At 28.8% G+C, this 10,992-nt stretch overlaps 1 long non-coding RNA gene across 1 annotated transcript; it reads right to left on the bottom strand.

The window, feature by feature from the left end:
* Positions 1 to 1,195: 1,195 nt before the first annotated feature.
* On the bottom strand, positions 1,196 to 6,796 carry LOC101493279 (uncharacterized). The gene is made up of 2 exons (XR_012162505.1): positions 2,327 to 6,796; positions 1,196 to 2,195 (listed from the first exon to the last, which is right to left on the bottom strand). It is a non-coding gene; the product is annotated as an uncharacterized lncRNA (long non-coding RNA).
* Positions 6,797 to 10,992: the final 4,196 nt, after the last annotated feature.

Below are 10,992 nucleotides of genomic sequence, written 5' to 3'. Positions count from 1 at the left end.
AAAAACTAACGATTAACTACTCAAAGTAATTTTTAGTTAATTGCTTTTATTGCCTCTTGATTGCTGCAATTGGAAGATTTTCTACCAAGAAAATGCAAGAGAGAATATTATAGCAATCTCAGTATCAAGATATATATGTTCAGACATCAGTGCTAAACCCCATCACATGTGTTCGGTGATTATTTTTTCTCTTCTCTTTGCTAAACCTTATCAACGAGCTAGTTAAAATGATTGTTAGTTGAGATTCCTTATGGAAAAATCAATGTTAGGTGTGTTGATTCACGTTGATAATAATATAATTATTATAAAAATTAAAAACATTATTACATCAATTAGAGACGACGTAAATACATTACAAGTAGAAGTTGTTTTTTAAAGTTGTTAGACTGAATCAAATTCTTGTAAAAAATATAATAAAGTTTGATGTAATTTCTAACTTTCTCTCTTCTGCATCTTCTGTTCGATGCACTTCTAAACTATTTTTCTCTTTCTTTATCTCCTTTTATAACGGCTTTTGTACGGTAATCCCATTGATTTTTGAGTGGTTCTAATGTCACTATCATTTTAGAGCAATTTTTGTACCGTAATCATTTTGATTTTTGAGTGGTCCTAATACCACTGTCATTTTAGAGCGGTTTTTGTATCATAATCCCTTTGGTATATGAGTGGTCTTAAGTATCATACTTTAGAGTAACCATTATAGTCATATTGATGCGTAATTCTAAAACGGTATTCTACGATAGAGTAGAATACCGATAGAGTTTTAACTCGGCTCTTTTTATCTTAGAAACATCGTGGTTGATAGTCTCTTTTGCACAATTTTCAATAGTGCCGCAAAACATCTTAAAGAGAATAATCTAGTATGCGACTCAACCTAGTAATATCTTAGGTGGTTGAAAATTATTTTTAAAAACCATTTTTAACTAAACACAATAATATTGAGACGTTTCTTTCTACCATGTCAATCGAAGAAATTACTGAATCTGATTCCGCTGCTTCTGTTTTCAATAAACCGTTTGGACAATTACTTATCTTTTAATGGAACTTTGAATTATTAACACTCTATTATTTTCCCACGAACCATAGTACTAAAGAAAAAAATTTCCCCACAAATCACAATACTAAAGAAAAAATGATTAAACATAAGTTCTGGACATCAAAAACAGCAAATTCATTTTACTTTTTTCGCGATAAATAAACAACCAATTCTAATATAATTTAGATATTTAACACATTCAAACTAAAGAACATACGAAGATCAATTACAAATTAAAATTTACAGAGTCCAAGCCATAATTTCTAGATATATTACAAACCACTCATCAATATAAGCAGAGAAAAAAGAGACTCAACAAGATAATGAACTATTAGCTGATTCACTCTATTGAGAAGAATCACCAAACTTAACATAAAGCTTCATATTTCAAGGTTCACCTTTTCCATCTTCACATATTCAAGCTTTCAGCAACCATATAATAAATAGAATCCAACGTTGATTTCACTTAACCTTGATTATTAGATTTGGGGACAACAACCTTTGTTTTCTCAGTGTCCACCTCAACCATAGGATTCTCAAACAGATAATCAAGTTTAAGAGATTTCTCCATTAATTTATAACATACTCTGTACCTAACTCTTAAAAATACAGAATCTGGGGAATCTATAGTCACAACCAAAGCATTGGAATTTGCTAGATCGGACAAACGTGTTGAGAAATTTGGAAACCAATTAAACTTTATGTCACCCTTACATATATCTGAATCAAAACGTACCAAAATAGAGTCTTCGAATTTGGAGTATTTGGAATCTCTCAAACTTATTGACACATTAATTGTTTCTTCACGGGATGATGAAAAATTATTAGCTATAGAAAATTGTACCAACCCAATATGTAAAAAATTATATTTACTTCGATGACTTCTAATTTCATCTCTTGATAGCAAATACACATCTTTGTATTTCTCAACGGAAATATTTGCCTCCAATATTTTAATTTTATAAGGTTTTAGGAAATTGAATCGGGAAAATAGTGTTTGCCTATAAATTTCACTAGTGGATATTTTTTTTATGCCATAATTGTTGGGATATTGGAAGTGGACAATGCTATATTCCTCTTCAGTATCATCAGTTGTGTTTCCAGGAGCAACAATATAAAAAGCAGCCATTAGCAATGATGAGTGATGACCTTGTTCAATCTGTTAAATTTGTAGTAAATTTAAATTAAATTTGTTATGCTAGTAATTATAAGTTACAAACTTTAAGTGTAAAATGAAATATCTATTAAACTCTAAAAAAAACTTTAAATTAAATTTAAATATGAGCTTACTTGGAGGTGGTAGAACCTATAATTCTTATGCTTGATAATTCAGAGTCTTGTTAAGATAAATGGTTGAATTAATGAGCCAATGAAATGTGAAATATATGTTAATGCATTCTTGTTGAGCAAGGAAGACCAAGACTTTATTTTTTTGTTAAAGTTGCTTTTCTTATTTTAATAACAAAGATTTGTTACTTTTCTCTTAAAAGAAGGTTACCTAGAAAGACACAAAGAGATAGAATTATTTGAATGTGGAAAACCAAAGATACGCAGAATAATTTATTTTGTCGCTAATGTTTTATCCCCTATACACCAAAGCCGTCCTCGTTTGGCTTATTCAAATTCGTGTTATTATACAAGAACTAGGATTATATTGCATAACCTTCCTGTTTAATTTTGAAAGGTGCTATATGTTATCGCGAAAAATATTTATTATCCTTATAAACAAATTGGTTCAAGTAGTTAAAAACTTTCAACAAATGACGAATTAATCGAAAAAAATTTAATTTGAATTCTCTAAATCAATTTTATTTAAATTTGTCTTATTTTCCGGTTAAACTCTAGATTATTAGTTAGGGTCTCATTAGCCTAAGCATCCGAAGGTTATAAAATATATATTTGGTAGGAAATTAAGAGTTTAGAGTATGAATGTTTGTTTTTTATTTGAAACTCACGTGATTAGAGTCTTTAACAAACCAATGAAACGACCAAGATATCAATGCAACTTTGACTTTTTGAGTTGAATTGATAAATCATCAAATTGATCCATGTGTTAACTTATGCCTGATGACAGTAAAATATACTATTTTGAACAAATTAATTTGATAATCAATTTATACTCAAATAATATCTTTAAGGGTTCTAAGTTATCAGGTTTAATGAATGCAAATTCAATTGTAACAATCGAAAACTATATTAAATAAATATAGAGTAAGATATAAACAAAGTAAACCATATAAAATTGGAAGAAAATAAAATTATTATTAAGTAGAAGAATCATACAAAATCATTTGAACATCTAAAGAAAATGGAGAATTCTGTTGAGAGCGGATATTAATCCATTTATGCTTTAATGACACTATGAATGCCTTTTTTATTTGACGCAACTCCTATATATATAGGTAAATGCGGTAACTGCTTTATTCTTGCATGTAAGGTATGTGTTCTTAATATTTCCTCCTTTAGAAACCTCTTCAAGTAACTCCAAACTTCTCCTACAAGTTTCTATGTTCGAACTCATGTCTTTACTAATCTTTCTTCGAGTGCTTTTCCTATTTCTTAAAATCTTACTCTTTCCATCATTAACCTCAACATTTATCTAGAAAATTATCGTTAGAGCTATCATATTTTCTATCTTCAAAGTGCCCACTTATTGACTTTTAATCCTACATTAAAATTTTGTGTATAATAGATGCCCCTAAAAATGTTGATAATTGAAGGTACTTCGAAATTGACAGTTTTTACGTTTTAGCAACACAAAATTAGAGTCTTCGAATCAACCATTGTATATAGCTGTTATGACACTTCGCAATTGCAACGCTTTTCAACCTAACACAATGATGATACACGATTATACCTTACCCACTCCCCAAGAGAAGACGACATGTAAAAAAAAGTAATTGCGCACAATTTCCTAAGAAACCCATGTTTTTGCAATATGTCATCTTAGATTGTTCACTTAAACATCACCATAAATAAATGAGGATATTCCAACTATAAAGTTTCATAAAATCTTCATTTTCCCCATTCTTCTTATTGCTATTTTTCTAAACAAACCTTATAAAACCTAAGTTCTTCAATCCACAAAATTCTTCAACCTGCAATGTCTTCAACTTCATGTACATCCAACACTATTCCACCAATGGCTTTTTAAAATGCCAAATCTATTCTAAGAGGGCAATCTGAATATGCATATGTGCTTTATGAATATGAAGCAAAGAAAGTTATTTGTAGATTTTAGGTATTAATTCAATTTTTCTAAAATCTCATAGTTTTCCATTTCTAAGAGCTCTTTCACCTACTAATCTAATTTGTTGAGTCTTTCTTTCCAAATGTAAATAAGGTTTACTAAATTTAATGATGATGTAATTATTTCCTAACACAAGAAAAATCCACCTTTGCATTTCTAATTAAAGTTAACTATAAAAAGTAAATAATATTGAAAAATGAATTGCGTTGGTTTTATTAATACAAAAACGTTATTTTTAAATAAAAACAACCTTGTACCACACGCGCGCATTAAACAAACATAATTCAATCGTGCATGTCTTCATGATCATTAGTATCTAAAATGTTGGTGTAAGGAATCAACACATCCCACGACAAAAATTAAACCAAATAAGAATTTAAGAGTCATAATTATAATTAGAAAATATTTTTGAAATAAAAGATTTAAATAAATCGGTTTTAGAATAATTCACAAAAATGTGTTGAGATTAAATTTATACTAAGGATTAATATGTACTAGATTAAATCACGTAGCAATTCATATTTAGATTAAAGTAAAAATAAAAATATATGCATGTTATGCATGCTCTTAAAACTATATGATCTATATATAACCAATCACGAAGTCGTCCACACAAAAGTAACCCATACTGATGTATATGTCATGTCATGATAATGATGCTCAAGGTATATATCACCAGCCACTTAGGCTATCAAAAAGATAAAATGTTCAAAACATAAACCACCTGCCACTTAAGCAACCACAAAGATAAAATGTTCAAACACAAGTCACCAATCACTTAGGCAACCACAAAGAGGAAAATGTTCAAAACACAAATCAAATCAGCCACTTAGGCAACCACGAGACAAAATGTTCAAAACAGAAATCACCGGCCACTTAGGCCACTCCAAAGTTTAAACCACAAATCACCACTCACTTAGGCATTCAAAATGATAAAATACTCAAAATACAAATCACCAGCCACATGACAAAAAATGTACAAAGCACAATTTCAACCACTTAGGCAACCAAAAGACAAATTGTTCAAAACACAAATCATCAGCCACTTAGATAACAATAAAGAAAAAAAAAATTCAAAACACAAATCACTTAGTCAAACACAAAAATAAATTATTCAATATTAAATTTTAATCACATATGACATCAAACTTATATTCTCATGAATGCTCAAAGTCAAGAATCAGTAATTTCAATATCCAAAATATAGAACATATAAATACACATGAATAAATATCCCAAAATCACAACTTTCATTTTATAAACCTTAAAATTTGATTAGCTACTTGGTATTGATAAACATTAAAACTTAAATCACCAAGAACACATAAAAGTACAAACTTTATTGCTTCTACTATAAAATTCCGCTTATTATTAGTCATTTAAGCATAAAAATCGAACTTTACACCGGACCACATCATAGTAATCAACTTTCTCATAATTAAAAATAAAAAAATTTCATCAATTGCCTCAAGACTATTGTTCATGAAAATCAAAACTTTGTAATTAAAATACATAGAAATCAAAACATTAAATAAATACATCATAACATACATATTACTCATGATATCATCATAAAAATCACAACTTTATAATTAAGTACACCTAGACAACACAAAAATTGCAATTTTACATCAAATATATCACAAAAAGCATATAACTCATGTTATAATAATAAAAATTGAAACTATATAATTAAGTTCATTTAAAAAACATATTACTCATAAAAAAAAAATTTGAAACTTTATAGATAAGTTCATTAAGACAAATATAAAAATCACCACTTTTCTTTTAAGACATCAAGACATATCAATATCTAAGAAACCACTAATTTAAATTCATTAAATTACTAACTTTACATTGGGAGAAGCCTTTACTTTAGCTGTTTTTCTTCCTAGCATCACGTTCTAAGACTCACCAATCATAGAATAAGAGAAAGGTTCTAGTTTTACTAATGAGCACTTGTACTAGTTTTCTTTCCTTAGTGAAAGAAATCAAAAGAAACTATGGAAGAAATTTACCTTAAGATGATACCATCTGTTGGAAGAAAATTGGAAATGGCATGAGAAAAGCAAGGGAAGGAGGCTAGAGTTTTCTTCTTTCTTTACTTTGTGACGAAAAGTTTGTGGAGATAGGAAAAAAGAATAAATGGGTGTGTGGTTGAAATGGGGTGACAATAATTTGTAGGCCAACATTTTTATCTTTTTTACATTAACTTTAGACCAAAAACATTGTCTACAATTCATTTTTATAATTAAAATAAAATTAATTATGCCAAAGAGAGATAGAGGTGAGATTGAAAGACAAAAAGAGAACTTTTGTGCTCTCTTGATTGCGTTAAGTAAAACAATCAAACACCAATTAAATTTGTAACCTCCCATCTCATAAAAAAAACAATCAAACACCAATTAAGAGAGAGAGAGAGATAGGCGCACCATGCCAAATAATGAGGGAATATTCATTCTCCTATCTCTTATTTGTATTGAGACAAAGTCATCAAAGCTATCATTAACTTAAGACAACACATTCTAGAGCCATAAACTCATTGTCTTGGAGTGAGCTTTCAAAGGAAGGATCAAAACACATTTTTTTTTTTAAACTAAGATCAACAGAAAGAAGAAAAAAAATCATGCAAGAACACTCATATATAAGGGTTGAGTTTCACTAACAAATACTTCTTTGGTCTAAAATAAAACAAATAAACGGTATAACTTCTATAAATTATAATTTAATTAAATAATTCAACATATAATTGTATCAATTAAAATTAAGCAAGACAAATAATTATCACTATAAGTCACACATAAAAATGATAAATGAAATCAACACATCTTATATGTCACTTTCATGAATATCTAAACTAAGTAAATAAATAAATTTGACAATAAACCATTTATAAAATAATCATGCAAGAGATAGTTTTCTTGTAATTGTCACGCAAAAACACATAAATAAAAATAAATGTTCTAATTATTTAAGTAAAATAGAGGGTGATACAATTTCATTTAATTTCTTTGCGCATAGAATAACTTATTAATTAAATAATAAATAATTACAATTACAAAAGACACATATATAATATATATAAAAATATTGAGGTGTTACAAGAATCTTCCAATATGTCATATCTCATTTAAGACAAAAGGAATATTCATCATGAAAAGTAATAAACACTTTTATGATATGATCAATAACTATAAGGAATGATAAATGAAATCAACACATCTTATATGTCACTTTCATGAATATCTAAACTAAGTAAATAAATAAATTTGACAATAAACCATTTATAAAATAATCATGCAAGAGATAGTTTTCTTGTAATTGTCACGCAAAAACACATAAATAAAAATAAATGTTCTAATTATTTAAGTAAAATAGAGGGTGATACAATTTCATTTAATTTCTTTGCGCATAGAATAACTTATTAATTAAATAATAAATAATTACAATTACAAAAGACACATATATAATATATATAAAAATATTGAGGTGTTACAAGAATCTTCCAATATGTCATATCTCATTTAAGACAAAAGGAATATTCATCATGAAAAGTAATAAACACTTTTATGATATGATCAATAACTATAAGGAAAAAAAAAAAAAAAGAGAACTTAAGCCTATTTGGTTCAAACAACTCTAAAGCAACAAACTCAAACAACAACTTTATGAACATAAAAAAGATTGAATGTTCAAAGAAAATGTACAAAAATACTTTTGTGAGAGAATAATAGCTAAAGTCTTTGTACTTGCACTATTCACTACAGTGAACAATATCAGCATGAAAAAGTTTGACTAACTCCACATTTTCTCTCTTCTGCATTACAAGTCATGAACACACCGTGCAAACATTTTGAAATCCACTAAGTGTTCATAGTTATTCAAGAAAAATTTATTAAAGGTTACCATGTGTTGGGACTCGAATCCAACAATCACATGAAGGCGTGGACGCACTACTGAAGCTCTACATCTTTTCCATAAATAGAGAAGAGCTCAAGAACTTACATCAAGTACTCAAACACTCTTATTATAAAAAGAGTAAAACTTCATTAAAAGTTTAACCATACTCAAAGTTCATCATAGATTATCAACTCTAAAGAATACAAGTGTGTGAAAGATCCATTTCATTTCAGTCAAGTCATAACGAACTTGATGCAAGATAAATATTCTATTTATAAACTTTATGAAGTCATCTTTGAGTTCGTAAAAGAGACTCAATTTAAGCTATTATTGTTGTTAACTTTAGTGTGACAGAGAAGAATAATTTTAAACCTGCTAAGGCTAAGAAAATATAACAAAGAAAGGTCGGGTTGACGGATTTGTGTAAGTGGAGAATTTTAGAAGTTATCTCAAGCATTTTAGTGGAAAATCTCATCAAGGGTGAGGAATGGACATAGCCTAATTTTGGGTGAACCAATATAAAAATATGTGTTTGTAATTTGCATTCTCTATACTTCTTCTATGATTTTACATTGCTCACACACCCAATCACCTTAGTTACTCTTTTGACACTAACTTTGGTTAATATTTTGAAGTTCTAAATATTCTAATTTCTAACACTTGAGAACAAATTTGTAATGGAGATCTAATTTTAAAAGGATTGCAATTCAAATTGCCTTCTATAACAGCCCAATACCATTATTAATTCGTTCCCACTACCAATTGAATGATATAAAGTTTTGCACCAATTATTGTATATGAAAGAAATAGGTTTCTCGTAATTGTTGTTTTGTAGTGAAGATCCCAATTCCATCTATATAGAAACTTCAAAGTTCTTAGGGTTTCTAACCATTCCTGTGATTGCACGAAATCAACATGTAAAATAATGTCTTGTATCGAATCTTCGTAAATCTTGAATCATCATTAAAAACTTATCAAAATATGTTTTCATAATTAACTTAGCGTATCTAGATGGAAGCGACAGTAAAACCAGATGATGATATTTTCAAAGGATGTCAATGTATTTCTTGAAACAGAGGATAAGTCCATATTTGATGAGCAGAGAATGTTAAGATGCCGACTTCTTCAAAGTTTTTGTGTTAGATGTATGACTTAATAAAGTTGATTATGTCAGAGTATTGACTTGAGATGTTGACCAAATATTCAACTAGTTTGACAAATTTATCAAGCGTTGAATAATTAGAAGAAGCTTGTATTATTAGATTCATCAGAGGCGTGTTAAGAGCATGATGATCAGAGTCGGACACTTCCTTAATAAATTGTTTAGAGCATTGCCTTGATTTCTTCCTTATTTTCTCTATGCTTCAATTAATGCACCATAAAGTCCTTAAAAATTATGAAAAAAGGTCTACACAATTGAACATTTGCACAATAAGTTATTCTTGTAAAATAAGTTTTGTTATTATCAAAATAATTAAGGGTCATTTTTGTTCAAATTGACTTGGTTCTAACATGGGGATATTCTTCTAAGGTGAGGATTTATAATCCACAAGAGAAGAAACTAGACTTAGGGATTATTAGTATTTCATTGGATGTGCTGAAAGGTCTAAAGGTTACATATTTTATTCTCCATCTCTCACAACTAGGATTGCAAAATCAAGAAATGAAAAGTTTCTTGGAAATCAATTTATTACTAGGATTGATCAAATTATGAACTTAGTTTATGTGCCTGTTCCTATAGAGTGCCAACCTTCTAGTACAAGTTAAAGATTGGTTGTCGTTCATAACACCCCTCTAGTTCAATTGGATGTTGATCAATCAATCATCGGGATTCTACAAAATGATGATGATCTAGTAGATCAAATTAGTCATCAAATGCCTGAAAGTGATGAATAGTTAGTTGAACATCATGATGGACAAGAAAATGTTAATCCAACATTGAGAAAATCTACCAAACAAATAAAACCAGTTGTCCCTAATGATTACATTGTATATCTAAAAGAATCTAACTATAATGTTGGAGCAAAGAATGATTTTGAAATCTTTACAAAAACCATGAGTTGTGAAAAGTAAAACTTGTGATGTTTGGGATCTCGTTTAGTTACCTAATAAGACAAAGGCCATTGGTCGTAAATGGTCTTTAAGACCAAAAAGGATTCATTAAGTAACATTGAGAGATACAAAGCTACATTCATTGCTAAGGGGTTTACTCAGAAAAAGGAATCAAGTACAAAAAAAATATTATCTCATGTATGTAAGAAAGATTTTCTTTGTTTATCCATGACATTAGTGGCACATTTTGATCTTGAGTTGCATAAAATAGTTGTCAAAACAACTTTTCTTAATGGTGATTTAGAGGACGAGGTTTATATTAAAAAAACTTGGAGATTTATGATGGTGAGAGTTTTGCTTGCAAGCATAAGAAATCTATATATGGTTTAAAAAAAGCTTCTTGTCAATGGTATCTTAAATTCCATGGAATAATTTATTCATTTGGATTTGTCAAAAATCTCATGGACCAATGCATATACTAGAAGGTCAATGGGAGTAAAGTTTGTTTCCTTGTTTTATATGTGGATAATATTCTACTTGCTTCAAATGATAATTGTTGGTTGCGTCAAGTAAAACAATTTTTCTCCAAAAGTTTTGATATGAAGGATATGAATGAAGCATCTAATGTCATCGATATTAATATCCATAGAGGAAAATTTCGAGGTAGTTTAGGCTTATCATAGGAATCCTATTTCAACAAGGTTATAGAGAGAATTCAGATGGCAAATTGTTCACCTAGTATGGCTCCCATTGT

This window comes from Cicer arietinum, chromosome 3 (assembly GCF_000331145.2).
Source record: "Cicer arietinum cultivar CDC Frontier isolate Library 1 chromosome 3, Cicar.CDCFrontier_v2.0, whole genome shotgun sequence".
Classification (NCBI taxonomy): domain Eukaryota; kingdom Viridiplantae; phylum Streptophyta; class Magnoliopsida; order Fabales; family Fabaceae; genus Cicer; species Cicer arietinum.
This window is presented reverse-complemented; position numbering and strand designations above follow the sequence as displayed.